The sequence below is a fragment of the Lithobates pipiens genome, unplaced genomic scaffold (genome assembly GCF_037356315.1).
Source record: "Lithobates pipiens isolate NorthernLeopardFrog02 unplaced genomic scaffold, aLitPip1_a1.2 Scaffold_10, whole genome shotgun sequence".
In the NCBI taxonomy this organism is placed as follows: Eukaryota; Metazoa; Chordata; class Amphibia; order Anura; family Ranidae; genus Lithobates; species Lithobates pipiens.
The window spans coordinates 158,964,433-158,982,528 of record NW_027507686.1 but is presented as its reverse complement, the minus strand read 5'-3'; the positions used below and the strand labels follow the sequence as shown (position 1 = coordinate 158,982,528).

Below are 18,096 nucleotides of genomic sequence, written 5' to 3'. Positions count from 1 at the left end.
ATCTGGCTGGCTGCCATTACAGTTTGGCCCAGAAATTTCCTTCCCGCTCCTTCAGTTTTCAAAATGAAATTTGTCAAGCTGAGTGATGCCAATGGGGTCACCCACAGCTTGAATTTCATTTGGTGAAAGCTGAGCCTTGTATGGCAAGCTTAAAGGCCTGTTTAATGGATTGTTTAGGTTTATCCTCTTGATCATATTGTATATCGATTTACTGTCCAAGAAAAAAATTGAAATGGAAGATCAAAAAGATTGTTCAATGCACCGTACACTTCATAATCCTATCATGATGTCACTGCCTCTCGATGATGTCCTATCGGAGATCATTTTGCATTCATTGATAAAGGTGCAAGACATTTTTGCATTCCAGGATCTGGAAGACAGAAAAGATCAGTGTAGTGACAGTGGCTACTGCAGTGATTCTCCACTTTCACAGAGATTGGCTAGGTATGGAATATATACTCTTACATTGGTCCAAGGTAAAAAAAAAAACATGCCTAGAATTTTTCTTTAACCTGCATTAAAACTTGTGTGAGGAATCCGTGTGCCATAATAAAGAGAATCTGCAAACATTTTTTTTTAATGGAGCCCCAGCAAATATTTTAGAGAGAGCACCTACATCATATTGCCAAAATTATTGGGACACCTGCCTTTACACACACATGAACATTAATGACATCCCAGTCTTGGTCCATAGGGTTCAATACTAGTTGGCCCACCCTTTGCAGCTATAACAGCCTCAACTCTTCTGGGAAGGCTGTCTAAGGTTTAGGAGTGTGTCTATGGGAACGTTTGACCATTCTTCCAGAAACGCATTTGTGAGGTCAGGCACTGATGTTGGACAAGAAGGCCTGGCTGCAGTCTCCCCTCTAATTCATCTCAAAGGTGTTCTATCGGGTTGAGGTGAGGACTCAGTGCAGGCCAGTCAAGTTCCTCCACCCCATGCTCGATCATCCATGTCTTTATGGAGCTTGCTTTGTGCACTGGTCCAAATCATTTGGTGGAGGGGGGATTATGGTGTGGGGGTTGTATTTCAGGGTTGGGCCCCTTTGTTCCAGTGAAGGGAACTTTTGCATCAGCATACCAAGACATTTTGGACAATTTCATGCTCCCAACTGTATGGGAACAGTTTGGGGATGGCCCCTTCCTGTCCCAACATGACTGCGTATCAGTGCACAAAGCAAGGTCCATAATGACGTGAATGAGAGAGTTTGGGGTGGCGGCACTTGACTAAACTGCACAGAGTCCTGATCTCAACCCAATAGAACACCCTTGGGATGAATTGGAGCGGAGACTGAGCCAGGCCTTCTTGTCCAACATCAGTGCCTGACCTCACAAATGTGCTTCAAAACCTTGTGGACAGCCTTCCCAGCAGAGTTGAAGCCCATTACTTTTGACAATATAGTATATTTAGTTAGGCTAAAAAATAATGGGTCAGGGAGAGTAAATAATCCTACCCTATTAATAATAATGATAAAGCGAGAAAGTAAATGACTAAAAATTGTTCAATTAAATATGCATTTGACTATTTTTTTATTCAAAGTGTCTGACTGAATTCTTTATTCAGGGACTGAATAATTCCCAAGTTGGTTCTTAAAAACGCTGGAAAAAATAATATATGAAAAAAAAATATTTATAAATAGATGTTTAAAGTGCATTTACAGGTAAAATATAAAATAGCCAGCAGTTGCGCACTGTCCGCAGAATTCAAAAGTGGAGGAGATCGCTGCACCAACATTGCTTGTTTTGGTACTGCGATCTGTTTGGTTAAACAAAAAAAATCTACCAGGGTGTACCCAGCTTCACTTTCTATGAAGGCCTTGGGTATTCCAGTCTCTCTCGGTTATCTTTGCCTCCTTTTTTAGCCATTTTAACTGAGGATTCTTCGATCCATCCATCCCATCTGAGACGGTGAGCTGGATCATCCTGTCACCATAAGGGGAACACACTGAGGCTGGCAGGGGAACATTTCCGGATTTCCATCTGAGGATCAGAGATCCCAATAAGCGCTGAATGATCTTCCTGAGTAAGGAAGATGGCCGGTGATCTGATGAGCCCCCATCTGATTTATGGTGAAGGTGTCACAATGTCTGAGCACTGTGTCATCAGTGGCATGCATGAATTGTTTGCACAGGAGCACTTTAGTGATCAATTATGACCTTTTCAAATTTGCATGAGGACATTTTTGGATTAAATTAATATTTTGATTGGATTTTCTGTTCACTTGAAAGGTTTTTGCACATGGAAATTTTATTTAGCCCTGCACTTTTAGGACATGTGGTTTTTGGTTGACCTGGTATATAGGTTTTAATGCACAACTGCTGTGTTTACTTTTGATAAAACACTAGCACAGATATTTTTTGTGGGGGCAGTGAGTCCAACACCTATTTTCAGACAAAGATCTCTCTCTCTCTCTTCTCTCTCTCTCTCTCTCTCTCTCTCTTCTCTCTCTCTTCTCTCTCTCTCTCTCTCCCCTCCCTCTCTCTCTCTCTCTCTCTCTCTCTCTCTCTCCCTCTCCCTCTCCCTCTCCCTCTCCTCTCTCTCCCTCTCCCTCTCCCTCTCCCTCTCCCTCTCCCTCTCCCTCTCCCTCTCCCTCTCCCTCCTCTCCCTCTCCCTCTCCCCTCCCTCTCCCTCTCCCTCTCCCTCTCCCTCTCTCTCTCTCTCTCTCTCTCTCTCTCTCTCTCTCTCTCTCTCTCTCTCTCTCTCCCTCTCTCTCTCCCTCTCTCTCCCTCTCTCTCCCTCTCTCTCTCTCTCTCTCTCTCTCTCTCTCTCTCTCTCTCTCTCTCTCTCTCTCTCTCTCTCTCTCTCTCTCTCTCTCTCTCTCTCTCTCTCTCTCTCTCTCTCTCTCTCTCTCCCCTCTCTCTCTCTCTCTCCCCCTCTCTCTCCTGGGGGAGGAGAAATAGCAGTACACTGGGCTTCCCAATGAATGTCTGTGTGGGGAGGAGGGGGTGTCAAGTCTGATCATTGGACGAGAGCACACTGAGTTTCCAGCATAGTTGATGTGTGTTCTAATTAGCGTGGTCAGTTTTAATAGGATAAGCAGAGAGAATGGCAGGAACAGGGAATTCACACAAAGGAAGCAATACAAAGAGAACAGGATACTTTTTTTTATACAAGTATGTGGAATATGTAAAGATTGGTTTACATACTCTTACACCTCCTGAAAACTCAGTCATGTTAGACATCAGGATGCAAAACCAGTATGTAAGCAGTAATAGCTAGAGAAAACATCACACAGGTCATTTCTGTGATACTTCATAAAGTCGAAGTGATAACCTTCTACACTGATGGATGGGTCGGATTTGGGTACCGACATTGCAGGCTCCCTGGACAGGTAAGTATCCTTATATTAAATGTCAGCAGCTACAGTATTTGTAGCTGCTGACTTTAAAAACATTTTTTCACCCCTGGCGGAACTCCTCTTAAGGCTGGGTTCACACCTCCGATGGATGCGGCTCACAGCATGGGTCTGCCCTGTTCTCCGTTTCAGGGAAGAATTGGGCTGAATTTGCCTGAATTTGGCCCTGAAACTGAGCCAAAGACACACAGGACCCCTGTGCAAGCCGCTCTGCCGCTGCAAAGGAGATAGGACATGCATAGAGAGCAGGTCACAATCTCCTGTCATACAAATTGGATGCTGGGAAGCCCACATCCAATTCGTATAGGTGACTGAACCCAGCCTTAAGTACAACTAAATGCAAAACCTTTTTTTTTTTTGGATAGGTTGGTTGTATCCATAGGCAAAACAGGAAGTGAAAGGAAATCCCTCCAAAGTGTGGGAATCCTGGGGTGTCCCCAGGGTCATTAGCACTCGTGTCCTCATTTGATGATTTCTCCTCTATTCCTGTTCTGGTGACAATACAAAATTTGTGATTTTCTTTCACTGTTACTTTTGGTGATAACAATAAACATGATAAATACAGAGATTGAATCTCTCTAAAGTCTGATTCACACCTATGCATTTTTAGTGCATTTTGCAGATTTGTACTACATGTGTTCCATAGGAAGCCATGTTAGATGGACTGTAGTGCAAATCTGCAAAATGAAAAAAGTACTAAAAATGCATCGGTGTGAATCAGGCCTAATGGAGGCACAGACAGAAATGAAATCCTGGCAGGCGTTAAAACCCACCTGCCCAGCGACTGCATATGCATAAGACCAGCGGAAACAGGTTAAGGGAAAACAAGTCTACTATTGGGCTTGCCAGCATCTATAGCTTTAAGAAGATGCTGATTTAACCATTTAGTACCGCACTATAGTCAAAAGATGGCTACAGAGCAGTACTATCGTTCTTGGACGGCATCCATAGATGTCCTACCAGAGACAGGCCCGGCGCATCAGGCACAATCTGTGGCTGCTGTGACATTCAGACATAGGGTAAAATGTCAATAGCAGCTGTCCTTTACCATGTCATCAGCTGTGTCCAATCACATGTAAACAAACTTTCCCGTTATCGGCAGTCCTTTGCTCACACACTGGGGGTTATTCACGAAAGGCAAATCCACTTGGAAGTGCAGTCGCTCTCAATCTAAGGGGTAGATCTGAAATGAGGGGAAGCTCTGCTGATTTTATCATCTAATGATGTGCAAGCTAAAATGCTGTTTATTTTCCTTGTATGTCCCCCTCAGATCTACAGTGACTTTACTTCCAAGTGCACTTGCAGTGCAAAGTGGATTTTCCTTTAGTAAATAACCCCCACTGTGTCTGTGTTAGGAAAGGAGTGCCAATAAAAGGCAAGGCTGTCAGCACACTGATAATCAGGGCACCGATGATCATTGCCCCGATTATCAGTGCAGCCTCACCAGCGCACATCAGTGAAGAAGAAAAATTACTTATTTGCAGAATTGTATAACAAACTAAGAAAAAACATTTCGTTTTTTTTTTTTTTTTTTTGTTTAGTAAAAAAATAACAAATAAACAGTGGTGATTAAATACCACCAAAAGCAAGCTCTATCTAGTCAAAGAAATTATTAAAAAAAAAAGTCATGTACAGTGTTGCATGACTGTGCAATTGTCACTCAAAGTGCGACAGCACTGAAAATTGAAAGGGAGTGAAAGCGCCTGGTATTGAAGCGGTTAAGGAGTAACTCCACTTTAGTCCAGAAAAAAAAAAACATCATCTCTGGGTGATCTATATGCATGGCTGGGATTTTGACAAACTTTGTTACAGAGTTATACCTTTTCTGTACTTGGGGACGGTTCATATCGGAACATGGTGTGGCTGTGGGAAAGGAGCATTTCATGCTCGTTTCTGCTTTAAGGTCCTGGTTCACACTGGAATTCCGTGTGGGAAAAGGTGTGTTCCATGCATTTGTGGCCAGCAAACTCAATCTGAAAAAGAAGTGCTTGAAATGAATGGGCTGTCAAAACCAGAAGACATAGGGACAGGAAATCCCCCAATTCCTCCATTCAGGTTACAGGAATCTGCACTGCTGGGAAATATACCAGAACATCCCAACAGTGACTGCATCTGGTATTGAAGTGGTTAAGATATTATGTTGAATCTGTCCCTGATCCTTATGGATTGGATTATGGATAATAACATAATTAAAAAATAATAGCCCCCCACACACACAAACATCTATATAGGCATACCCCACTTTAAGTGCACTCACTTTATGTACGCTCGCAAATACGGACATACCCGAGAGTGTACGTAACGTGGCTCACGGGTACAGACCTTTCCACGCCGCACAGCCACATGACCTGGAAGAGGCGGTGCTGCCGCCTGGCGTTGTTGCCACTGAAGAGGCTGCAAGTTGAGAGGCAAAGTTCCAGCCATGCCCACCAGTCATGCCCACCAGCCAGCCCAGAGTTGCTGCCTAAACATAAGTGGATTACTGTACTGTACTATAAACTTCACTCCCTGACCCCCCAGAAGTGAAAAAAAGATATTCACTTTAAGTACATTTTCGTTTTACATGCATGCTCTGGTCCCATTGTGTACATAAAAGTGGGGTTTGCCTGTATGTGAGGATTGGTGTAGAATTATGCATAAAACCCATTGCAGGACATATATTGGGTAACTCTTGGAGCCCCAGAATGGAAGAATAATCTTTGAGACATTATTTAGCTTTAACTGCGTACAATGTTCAGTAGTATTTTATAAGCGCATGCAAATTTTGTGGTTGGATATATTTAAAAATTATAAATATGATAGTCCTTGTCTTTTTTTCATTTAACAGAAATGTTGAGATATTAGGTTTGCATGCAGTAGTGATTTTTATAAGCATTTGCGCAGTTTCTATTTCTGAATGAAATGATTTTACAATGCCGTTTTTGTTTTGTTTTTTAAGACCACCCAGCTGCTCGTCTATCACATTTCTACGGAGACATGGAAACCGACAAGCTTGGAAGAGACTGGACAAGCAGAGACACAGTGTGAGCATCCTGATTGGAAAAAGCATGGACACCTGACCAGCAGCATCACAACCAGGAAGTGTGTGGATGCGATGAACACAGAGGAGAGGAATTGCCAGGAGCTCAGGAATAATAAGGACATTTATAGATGAGGAATCTTGGGGTGGCTGGACTGTGCTGTGTTTTATACTACAAGGAGCGCTGAAAACAAATGAATTTATGAGACGTGAACAGAGGAAGACGAATGGTATGGTTTGAATTCTATCTTGGTGCATAGTGCTGTTCTTCTCTGTGTTTGTTGTCGCATTGTTTTGTATTTTTTTTTTTTTTTTTTTTACAGTAAGTACAAAGGTAAGCAGCATAATTAAAAAAAAATAAAAATGTTTTTAATATCTTTATTTAACAGTTCCATCATTACAGATACAACATGTGTGCTTAGACCGCAACAAGAAACGCACAGAAAATGTATATATTTTTTTAATTATGTGGAATGTTAACATGTAACAAATATAAAGTAGATTTTATCCTAATTTGGCTGCAAATGTGGAAATACACTTTAGAGATATTAAAGTGCAACTGCAGTGTAACCACCACCCGTCCTATACTTGCCTGTCCCCGATCCAAAGCGATATTGGTTTTGCAGCTTCCTCAGCGCTGCACAGTCTCCGATAACAATCTTCCTTGTTGGGCTTGCTTATCTCCATTCATTCCTATGAAGAGTTCAGACTCCATACGCTATTAGATTCCTGGCACTACTTATGTCAGCTCTGCAGAGTCATGTACTGTAAGTAAAGAAACTTTAGGCAATAAGTGATCTGTGCTGTATACAGTTTAAAAAATGGACAATAGGAAATTCAGCTTTTCCCCCTTTTTATGATTAGTACATACAGGTAGTTTAGGGTCAGTTTGAGACTGAATTAAAGCAAGCCTCTATTATGCTTAAAGTGGAAGTAAACTTCCATCTTTTGCATTTACCTATAGGTAGTGTTACATATCTCTTAAATGTCCACCGTTTAGTGTATGCAGCCAGTGACCTCACTGGTGCATGCCCCCGAAAGAACGGCCACCCATGCAGTTTCCTCATAGCCCCTCGCCATGAACGGAGGCTTCCATGAGCATGTCATTGCGGGTCTATCCAGTCACAGTGCCGGAGTTTGCAAACCCAGAAGCAAGACGACAGCGCTGACATTTCGGCGCTGGAAGAGATTTTTTTTTTAAGGCAAGTTTAACATAATGTGTTAGTATGCGATGCATACTAGCACAATATGCCTTTACTTTGCAGGTACCAAAAAAAAGTCCATCGTTTTACAACCGCTTTAAAAGGTTAGCTCACCTTTTCAGAAACAAATGAAAAAGTGAACTGCAGAGTGTAAATTCAGCTCTCTGACCCCTTTTCTCTGAACTCTGATAAGCTTGTAGATTCAAAACTTTGGCTGTAGAGAAGACTGTAGATAAACAGGTACAACGTATGTAGGAGGATTTGTTTCCATCTCTGTGAGTCACCTGAGGCCAGTCACTTCACTGGGTATATGTAAAGGTTTACAACCACTTTAAGCAGTGCAAATTTAACAGGTTCAGATTTATCCCACCTCATCAATATACATTCCGTATCCCCACTGCAACATTGTTCAGCTTCTGGAAGAGGGGAGAAAATCCCAGTGTAACTGTGTGACTGAACAGTGTAGCAGGGGAGCGAAGAAATGGGTACCATTAAAATAAATCTGCTGCTTTTCCCTATTTGAGTGCACTCTGTTCTATCAAATCTGATTCCAAATCCAGACATTGGGGGTTATTTACGAAAGGCAAATCCACTGTGCACTTGGAAGTGCCGTTGCTGTAGATCCGAGGGGGACATGCAAGGAAAATAAAAAACAGCATTTTAGCTTGCACATGATTGGATAATAAAATCCAGCAGAGCTTCCCCTCATTTCAGATCTACCCCTCAGATTTACAGCAAGTGCACTTTGCACTTGTAGTTTGCACTTATAATGCCAAGTGGATTTGTCTTTCGTAAATAACCCCCATTGTATTACACCTCATTCAACTACTTTAAAAAAAAGCTGATGTCATAAGCAGAGGAGTCATAAATCTCTATGAAGCTATCCCAATTTTTACTTGATTTTCAATAATATGTTATTAAATAGGACCTCTTTAATATAACGTAAAAAATCTTGGTTATTTCTCCAATTAAGGAAAGATAAAACCCAATCGGTTGCTGGTTTCCTGTAATGGGTCAATTTAACAGATATAAGGTCCTCTTGTGTAGCCCCTGAAACTACTGCATTGTAATATTCAGTGTATGTAATAAATATAAAAGACACAGCATTAAGTTAGACTTGGTTATGGAACCCAAAAAAATAATGTGATGTTCTTTTTATTTTATTTAAAAACATATTATTCACAAATATACTAGAACTGCACGATTGTTAAAAAAAATCCCAATCTCGATTCAGTCCCCCCACACAATCTTAATCCGGCATAGCCACAATTCTGTGTAACAAGTGCAGAGCTGTTCTCTGCTCAGAGCTGCCAAAAAAAGCCATTCCTCAGCATTGGGATAACTATAAACAATGTATAACCTTTTGGTACTTTTAGTTCGAGGGGATGAACTTTGGTCTGTAAATTAGGTCAGTTTAACCAATTAAAGCTGTGTTCCGCCCCTTCTCTAAGGACACATACTGTAGCTACTGACTTTTAATATTAAGATGCTTCCATGTCATGGAGCCAAGCAATGTCGGCACCGATGTTTAACTACTGGCATTTGTGAAGCAGGGGAGGGAAGAGGAGAGGGCTGAACTTCTGACGTACCTTGTCGCTGCGAAAACGGAAGCGGGGACAGGGTACCTGTCAAAAACAAGTACTCGCTCCCCTCTCCCCCCCAAAGGTGCCAAATGTGGCACCAGAGGGAGGGGTAGGAGACAGATAAGCAGAAGTTCCACTATTGGGTGGAACTCAGCTTTAAACACTAATGCTGCGTACACACGGTCGGATTTTCCGATGGAAAATGTTCGATGGGAGCTCTTTGTCGGACATTCTGACCGTGTGTAGGCTCCATCAGACATTTTCCATCAGAATTTCCGACACACAAAATTTGAGATCTGGATCTGAAACTTTCTGACAACAAAATCCGTTATCGGAAATTCCGATCGTGTGTGCACAATTCCAACGCACAAAGTTCTACGCATGTTCGGAATCTAGCAGAAGAGCCGCACTGGCTATTGAACTTCAATTTTCTCGGCTCAGCGTACGTCACCGCGTTCCTGACGTTTGGAATTTCCAACAACATTGTGTGACCGTGTGTATGCAAGACAAGTTTGAGCCAACATCCATCTGAAAAAATCCCATGGATTTTGTCGGAATGTCCGATCGTTTGTACGCGGCATTAGACTTTTTCTGACACTTGTTCCTTACAAGTTAAAATCTGTATTTTTTGCTAGAAAATTTATTAGAACCTCCAAACATTATATATGTTTTTTTGTTGTTGTTTTTAGCAGAGACCCTAAAGAATAAAATGGCGGTTGTTGCAATATTTTATGTCGCACTGTATTTGTATATCGATCTTTCAAACGCAGATTATGGTGAAAAAATAAGAAAACTGTAAAGTTATCCAAATTTTTATTTTTTTTGTATCATGTGAAAGATGATGTTACGCCGCGAGAATCGTGATCTTCATTCTAAGCCAGAAAATTGCGATTCTCATTTTAGCCAGAATCGTACAGCACTAGCATAAAGTGCATTATTTTCTGTAGGGCTATGTGTACACTTGCAGTTGGCGATGTTAAAAACATGTGGTTGAGCCACGTTTTTTCCTTCCCAACAGCTCCCACTTAGGGCTAGTTTACACTTGCTGTTGGAGGGGACAGTAAAAAACGCACACATTTTTACTGCCCTCCAAAGCTCTGCCTTAAGTTGCAATGGCAGCGGCTGGGGGTGTACACATCGCAAAGAATCATAGCTGTGGCAGGAATTTTACCCCCTGTAACGCTCAGTGGGCAAGACCTCTGAAAAGCAATCCATGCATGGATTGCTTTTAAGAGGATCGTCAGTCATTGCTGTTGGTGTAAATGGCTCTTAAAGTGGCTGTAAACTCTAGCAAAAAAATAAATAAAATTTAAATAAAAACCAGACAAAGGCATAATGAGCTAGTATGCATAGCATACTAGCTCATTATATATTACTTGCCTTAGATCGAAGCTCCGCAGTGGTCCTTGTTCACCTCTCCTGCCGTCGTCATCTCTCCCGTAGTTACTTCTGGGTATCGCGGGCTCCATCGCTGTGATTGGCCGGAGCCACGATGACATCACTCCCGCACATGTGCGCGGGACCCGCCGGTAACGGCACAGCCTAAGTGAAGCAAGGACACATACGTGCCCTTGCTTCAGTTTGCTTTAGTGCGCACGTGCCAATGACGTCGGCATGTGTAAATACAAGGGATATCTCCTAAACCGTTCAGGTTTAGGAAATATCCAGGGTGGCTACAGGTAAGCCTGATTGTAGGCTTACCTGTAGCAAAAAGTGTGTTGTAAGGGTTTACAACCACTTTAATCACTTCAGCCCCAGAGCATTTGGCTGGCCAAAGACCAGAGCACTTTTTGTGATTCGGCACTGCGTCGCTTTAACTGACAATTGCGTGGTTGTGCGATGTGGCTCCCAAACAAAATCTACATCCTTTTTTTTCCCCCCCACAAATAGAGCTTTCTTTTTGGTGCTATTTGTTCATCTCAATCTCAAGCGTCAATTTAGAAGAAAAACGCATTATTTTTTTACTTTTTGCTATAATAAATATCCCCCAAAAATATATATATATAAAAACCTTTTTTTTTCCCTCAGTTTAGGCAGATACGCATTCTTCTACATATTTTTGGTAAAAAAAAAAAATCGCAATAAATATTTATTTATTGGTTTGCGCAAAAGTTATAGCATCTACAAAATAGGGGATAGTTTTATGCCATTTTTATTGATAATTTTTTTTTTTTTACTAGTAATAGCGAATATCAGCGACTGCAACGACATGGCGGACACATCAGACACTTTTGCTGCTATTTTGGGACCTTTCACATTTATACAGCGATCAGTGCGATTTAAAAATGCACTGATTACTGTGTAAATGTAACTGGCAGTGAAGGGGTTAACCAGGAGGGGGCACTGCGGGGGTTAAGTGTGTCCTAGGGAGTGATTCTAACGGGGCGAGGGGCTGTGTGTGACACTACACTGATCACCGCTCCCGATCACAGGGAGCGGTGATCAGTGTCATTGGGCAAAAAGGGGAAATGCATGTTTTCATTAGCATTTCCCCGTTCTTCTGCTCCGTTAACGATCGCGGGTATCCCCGTGGACATAGAGTCCGCGGGACCCGCGGTCAGACTCGCGTAGCTCGCAGCGGGCACAATAACGTGATTTTGCGCAGCGGAGCCGACCTGCCGCATTAAAACTGCGGTGGCTGGTCCGGAAGCGGTTAAGCTATAAAGACAGCAGTAAAATGCAAATGTATTTATTGGGATTTTATGTGATAGACCAACACAGAGTGGCACATAATTGTGAAGTGGAAGGAAAATGTTATAAATGGTTTTCCAAATTTTTTATCAATAAATATCTGAAAAGTGCGTCATGCATTTGTATTCAGCCCCCTAAATAAAATCTAGTGAAATCCATTGCCTTTAGAAGTCACCTAATTAGTAAATGGAGTCCACCTGTGTGTAATTTAATCTCAGTATCAATGCAGCTGTTCTGTGAAGCCCTCGGAGGTTTGTTAGAGAACCTTAGTAAACAAACAGCATCATGAAGGCCAAGGAACACACCAGACGGGTCAGGGATAAAGTCGTGGAGAAGTTTTAAAGCAGGGTTAGGTTATTAAAAAAAAAATCCCAAGCGTTGAACATCTCACGGGTCACTGTTCAATCCATCATCCGAAAACGGAAAGAGTATGGCACAACTGCAAACCTACAAGACATGGCTGTCCACCTAAACTGACATGCTGGGCAAGGAGAGCATTAATCAGAGAAGCAGCCAAGAGGTAACTCTGGAGGAGCTGCAAAGATCCACAGCTCAGGTGGGAGAATATGTCCACAGGACAACTATTAGTCATGCCCTTCACAAATCTGGCCTTTATGGAAGAGTGACAAGAAGGAAGACATTGTTAAAAGAAAGCCAGAAGAAGTCCTGTTTGCAGTTTATGAGAAGCCATGTGGAGGACACCGCAAACATGGAAGAATATGCTCTGGTCAGATGAGACCAAACTTACACTTTTCGGCCTAAAAGCCAAACACTATGTGTGGCAGAACACTAACACTGCGCATCACCCTGAGCACACCATCCCCACCGTGATACATTGAAACATGGTGGTAGCATAATATTGTGGAGATGCTTTTCTACAGCAGGGACACGGAAGCTGGTCAGAGTTGATAGGAAGATTGATGGGGCAAGATAATTAAAAGATATTTAGAAGCAATCTTAGAAGAAAATCTGTTACAGTCTGCAAAAGACTTAAGACTGGGCGAAGGTTCTCTTTCCAGCAGGACAATGATCCTAAACATACAGCCAAAGCTACAATGGAATGGGTTAGATCACAGCATATCCATGTGTTAGAATGGCCCAGTCAAAGTCCAGACCTAAATCCAATTGAAAATCTGTGGCAAAACTTGAAAATTGCTTTTCAGACACTCTCCTTCCAATCTGACAGAGCTTGAGCTATTTTGCAAAGAAGAATGGGCAAAAATGTCACTCTCTAGATGTGCAAAGTTGGTAGAGGCATCCCCAAAAAGACTTGCAGCTGTAATTGCAGCGAAAGATGGTTCTACCAAGTATTGACTAAGGGGGGCTGAATACAGATGCACCCCACACTTTTCACATATTTTATTTGTAAAAAAAAAATTGAAAAACATTTATTATTTTCCTTTCACTTCACAATTATGTGCCACTTTGTGTTGGTCTATCACATAAAATCCCAATAAAATACATTTACGGTTTTGGTTGTAACAAGACAAAATGTGGAAAATTTCAAGGGGTATGATTACTTTTTCATGCACTTTACCATGTCACTCACAACTGCGATGATTTCATCACAGTACAGCAAAAATGATCCAGAATAAAGCCCCAAACGCCCCTTAATGTTGTGCGCAGTGGTGCAGCTTTTCAGAGGTTAAACGAAGCAGCAAGGACGTGACATGCCACCTCCCCCCCACCAAAACACTCTTTGATAGATGCTGCTGCGGTTCACTCTTCAGAGTGCAAAGCTCAGGTAAACGAGCTCTAATTCATTAAAGAAAATGTCAGCTGTGAATATAGCACATAGTTATCCATGGAATATTTAAAATGCCCTCACAAGCATGCAATAGCAATGTCTATAAAACATTTTGGAATGTATTTGTAAAAACAATTTGCAGAGATATTCATCCTCTGAAACTGCATGTATATTCATTGTGTACAAATGCTGATAAAATCGAATATTACAAGGTTCTTTTCTTACTGGATCGGATGTTCTTCATTCATAAGTATACAGTGAATAATGAAATACAGTATTATGCTCCAGAGATGTTGCTGACTATAATGGTAAATATAATATACACATACAGGGGCGGATTGACAACACTCAGAGCCCCCGGACTAAATAAAGCAAAGACCCTGCCCCTCCCCTGATCCTGCCCCTACATTTTGCACAACGTGCAACTTCTGGCTTCTTCTTTTTTTTTTTTTTTTTATGGGACCTGGAGGGGGGTCTCTCTCTAAAGGTGTTAATTAGAGAGACCCCCCCCTCCAGGACCCCTTAGACTACAAAGGAGTTTAATGGGACTTGGAGGGGGGCCTCTTTTTAACAGAGCATACAGTGAACACCTTCATTCACTTTGATCCTCAGGGGACCCCCTCCTTATGCCATGACTCTCACCCCTGCCCCAACCTCTCGCAAAGTAGAAAAAAATTGACACTGTGTAGCAATTTTCTTATCTTTTAACTATGGCTATTGTAGCTGTGGCTAGCTCCCGTGTACTCTGTGTCTGGCTGGCTGGCACCTGCATGTGGCTGTCTGGCTCCTGTGGGTTGCTGTCTGGCACCTTGCTGTGGCTGGCTGGGTGGCTGGCTCCTGTGGGTAGCTTGCCGGCTCCCTGGTGTGGTTGGGTCACCGTGGGTGGCTGGCTCCTGTGGATGGCTTGCTGTCACCCTGCTGTGGCTGGCTCCTTGGTGTGGGTGGGTCACTGTGGGTGGCTGGCTGGCACCCTGCTGTGGCTAGCTCCCTGGTATGGGTGGGTCACCGTGGGTGGCTGTTTGGCTGGCACCCTGCTGTGGATGGGTCACCATGGGTGGCTGACTCCTGTGGGTGGTTGGCTGGCACCCTGCTGTGGCTGCCTCCTAGGTGTGGGTGGATAATTGTGGGTGGCTGGCTGGCACCCACCCTGGCCCTGCTCTGGGTGGGATACTGTGGGTAGCTGGTTGGCAGGCACCCTGGCCTTGCTCTGGGTGGGTCACCATTTCTGGCTCTTGTGGGTGGGTCACCGTGGATGGCTGGCTACTGTGGTTGGCTGGCTGGCACCTTGCTGTGGCTGGCTCCCTGGTGTGGGTGGGTCACAGTGGGTGGCTGGCGCCTTGACCCTGCTGGGGGGGCAGGCTCCTGTGGGTGGCCCTGCTCTGGGTGGGTCACCGTGGCTGGCTCCTGTGGGTGGGTGGCTGGATGGCTCCTTGGTGTGGATGGGTCACCATGGAAGGCTGGCTGGCTCCCTGATTTAGGGGGATCACCATAGGTGACTGGCACCCTGGTCCTGCTGGGGATCACTGTGAGTCACAGTGGATGGCTGGTACCCTGGCCCTGCTCTGGGTGGGTGGCTGGCAGGCACCCTGGCCTTGCTCTGAGTGGGCCACCGTTCTGGCTCTTGTGGATGGCTGGCTCCCTGGTGTGGGTGGGTTAACGTGGGTGGCTGGCTGGTGTCCTGACCCTGCTGTGGGTGGCAGGTTCCTGTAGGTGACTGGCTGGCTGGCACCCTGGCCCTGCTCTGAGTGGGTCACCGTGGCTGGCTCCTGTGGGTGGATGGCTGGATGGCTCCCTGGTGTGGGTGGGTCACCGTGGGTGTCTGGCACCCTGGTCCTGCTGTGGATCATTGTGGGTCACAGTGGATGGCTGGCACCCTGGCCCTGCTGTGGGTCATGGGTGGCTGGCTGGCACCCTGGACCTGCTTTGGGTGGCTGGCCGCTCCTGTGGGTGGCTTGGGGGCACCCTTGCCCTGCTGTGGGTAGCTTGGGGGCACCCTGGCTTTGCTGTGGGTCACTGTGGGGAGCTTGGAGGCACCCTGGCCCTGCTGTGGGTCACTGGGTTGTTTGGGGCACCCTTGCCCTGCCGTGGGTCACTGTGGGTGGCTTGTGTACCCTGGCCCTGCTGCGGGTGGTTTGGGGGCACCCTGGCCCTGCTGCAATTCACTGTGGGTGGCTAAGGTTCACCCTGGCCCTGCTGTGGGTGGTTTAAGGGGCACCCTGACTCTGCTGTGGGTGGCTTGGGGGCGCCCTGACGCTGCTGTGGGTGGCTTGGGGGCGCCCTGACGCTGCTGTGGGTGGCTTGGGGGCGCCCTGGCGCTGCTGTGGGTGGCTTGGGGGCGCCCTGGCGCTGCTGTGGGTGGCTTGGGGGCGCCCTGGCGCTGCTGTGGGTGGCTTGGGGGCGCCCTGGCGCTGCTGTGGGTGGCTTGGGGGCGCCCTGGCGCTGCTGTGGGTGGCTTGGGGGCGCCCTGGCGCTGCTGTGGGTGGCTTGGTGGCGCCCTGACGCTGCTGTGGGTGGCTTGGGGGTGCCCTGACGCTGCTGTGGGTAGCTTGAGGGCGCCCTGGCCCTACTGTGGCTGGCGGATGGTGTGTCGTCCTCCTCTCCTCTTCCGCTCCGGGCAGTTTGGCGAGTGAGGGAGGGAGGCAGCGGCCTATCCAGGTACTACTACAGGAAGGGTTTCAGCAGGTGCGCAGGCCCAGTGCGCAGAGCAACACTTAATGACGCTGCGTGTCGTGTGCCTCCGTGCACTGGGCCTGCTTCAACACTTCCTATTTCCTTCCTGGGCTGGTTTCTTCTACTGGAGTCAGGCTGGGCCAGGGGCCCCCTCCCTATGATCATCCCCTGCGCACTGGGACCCAGCCCAACCCGAAGAAGATGGTCACTGCGGGCCAGGGAATTTCAGCAGGTGGCACTGGCGGGCCCACGTCCGATGTTCCCGACTGGTCAGTCTTGCCAACTGGTCAGTCTGCCCCTGCATACATATACTGTATACAGTGGGGATCGAAAGTTTGGGCATTCCAGGTAAAAATGTGTATTAATGTGAATAATGAAGCCAAGGAAAGATGGAAAAATCTCCAAATGGCATCAAATTACAGATTAGACATTCTTATATGTCAAAAAAAGTTAGATTTTATTTCCATCATTTACACTTTCAAAATTACAGAAAACAAAAAAATGGCGTCTGCAAAAGTTTGGGCACCCTGCAGAGTTAATATCTTGTACTGCCCCCTTTGGCAAGTATCACAGCTTGTAAACGCTTTTTGTAGCCAGCCAAGAGTCTTTCAATTCTTGTTTGAGGTATCTTTGCCCATTCTACCTTACAAAAGTGTTCCAGTTCTTTGAGATTTCTGGGCTGTCTGTCACGCACTGCTCTTTTAAGGTCTATCCATAGATTTTCAATAATTTTGAGGTCAGGAGATTGTGAAGGCCATGGCAAAACCTTCAGTTTACGCCTCTTGATGTAATCCCCTGTGGATTTTGAGGTGTGTTTAGGATCATTATCCATTTGTAGAAGCCATCCTCTCTTTAACGTCAGCTTTTTCACAGATGGCATCGAGTTACCATCCAAAATTTGCTGACATTTTATTGAATCCATTTTTCCTTCTACTCGTGAAATGTTCCCTGTGCCACTGGCTACAATACAACCCCAAAGCATGATTGATCCACCCCCATGCTTAACAGTTGGACAGAGGTTATTTTCATTAAATTCTGTGCCCTTTCTTCTCCAAACGTACCTTTGCTCATTCCGGCCAAAAAGTTATATTTTAACCTCATCGGTCCACAGAACTTGTTTCCAAAATGCCTTAGGCTTGTCTATATGTTCATTTGCAAAGTTCAAATGCTGATTTTTGTGGTGAGGATGTAGAAGAGGTTTTCTTCTGATGACTCTTCCATGAAGACCATATTTGTACAAGTATCTCTTTATAGTGGAATAGTGTACCACAACTCCAGTGTCTGCCAGATCTTTCTGGAGGGATCGTGCAGTCAAACGTGGCTTTTCTCACAATCCTGCGAGCTGTTCTGTCTGATATTTTTCTTGGTCTTCCAGATCTTGCTTTAACTTCCACAGTTCCTGGTGACTGCCATTTCTTAATTACATTCCAAACAGAGGATATTGACATCTGAAAATGCTTTGCTATCTTCTTATAGCCTTCTTCAGCTTTGTGAGCGTCAACTATTTTCAGTTTCAGTTTTCTAGACAACTGCTTAGAAGAACCCATGGTGCTGATTGTTGGGGCAAGGTCAGATGAGTCTGGCAATTTAAAACCTTTGAGATTGACATCACCTGGTCTTCCCAGACAATGATTGAGAACAATCCATGACACTGGCAGGTCTCAGCTTTTGCAAAGGGGGCAGTGCATGCTATAAATTCTGCAGGGTGCCCAAACTTTTGCAGACGCCTTTTTTTGTTTTCTGTAATTTTGAACGTGTAAATGATGGAAATAAAATCAAACTTTTTTTTACATATTATAAGAATGTCTAATCTGTAATTTGATGCCATT

General features: G+C 44.7%; 1 protein-coding gene across 2 annotated transcripts in view; it reads left to right on the top strand.

Annotated features, from left to right (window-relative positions):
- The window catches only part of ZDHHC1 (zDHHC palmitoyltransferase 1), an 84,722-nt gene that overhangs the window by 3,736 nt on the left and 62,890 nt on the right, over positions 1-18,096 (top strand). For both annotated transcript variants that reach the window (XM_077458495.1, XM_077458486.1), the window contains exon 2: positions 6,294-6,604. The gene's annotated coding sequence lies outside the window, so the exon portion shown is untranslated. The remainder of the gene's footprint in view (positions 1-6,293; positions 6,605-18,096) is intronic.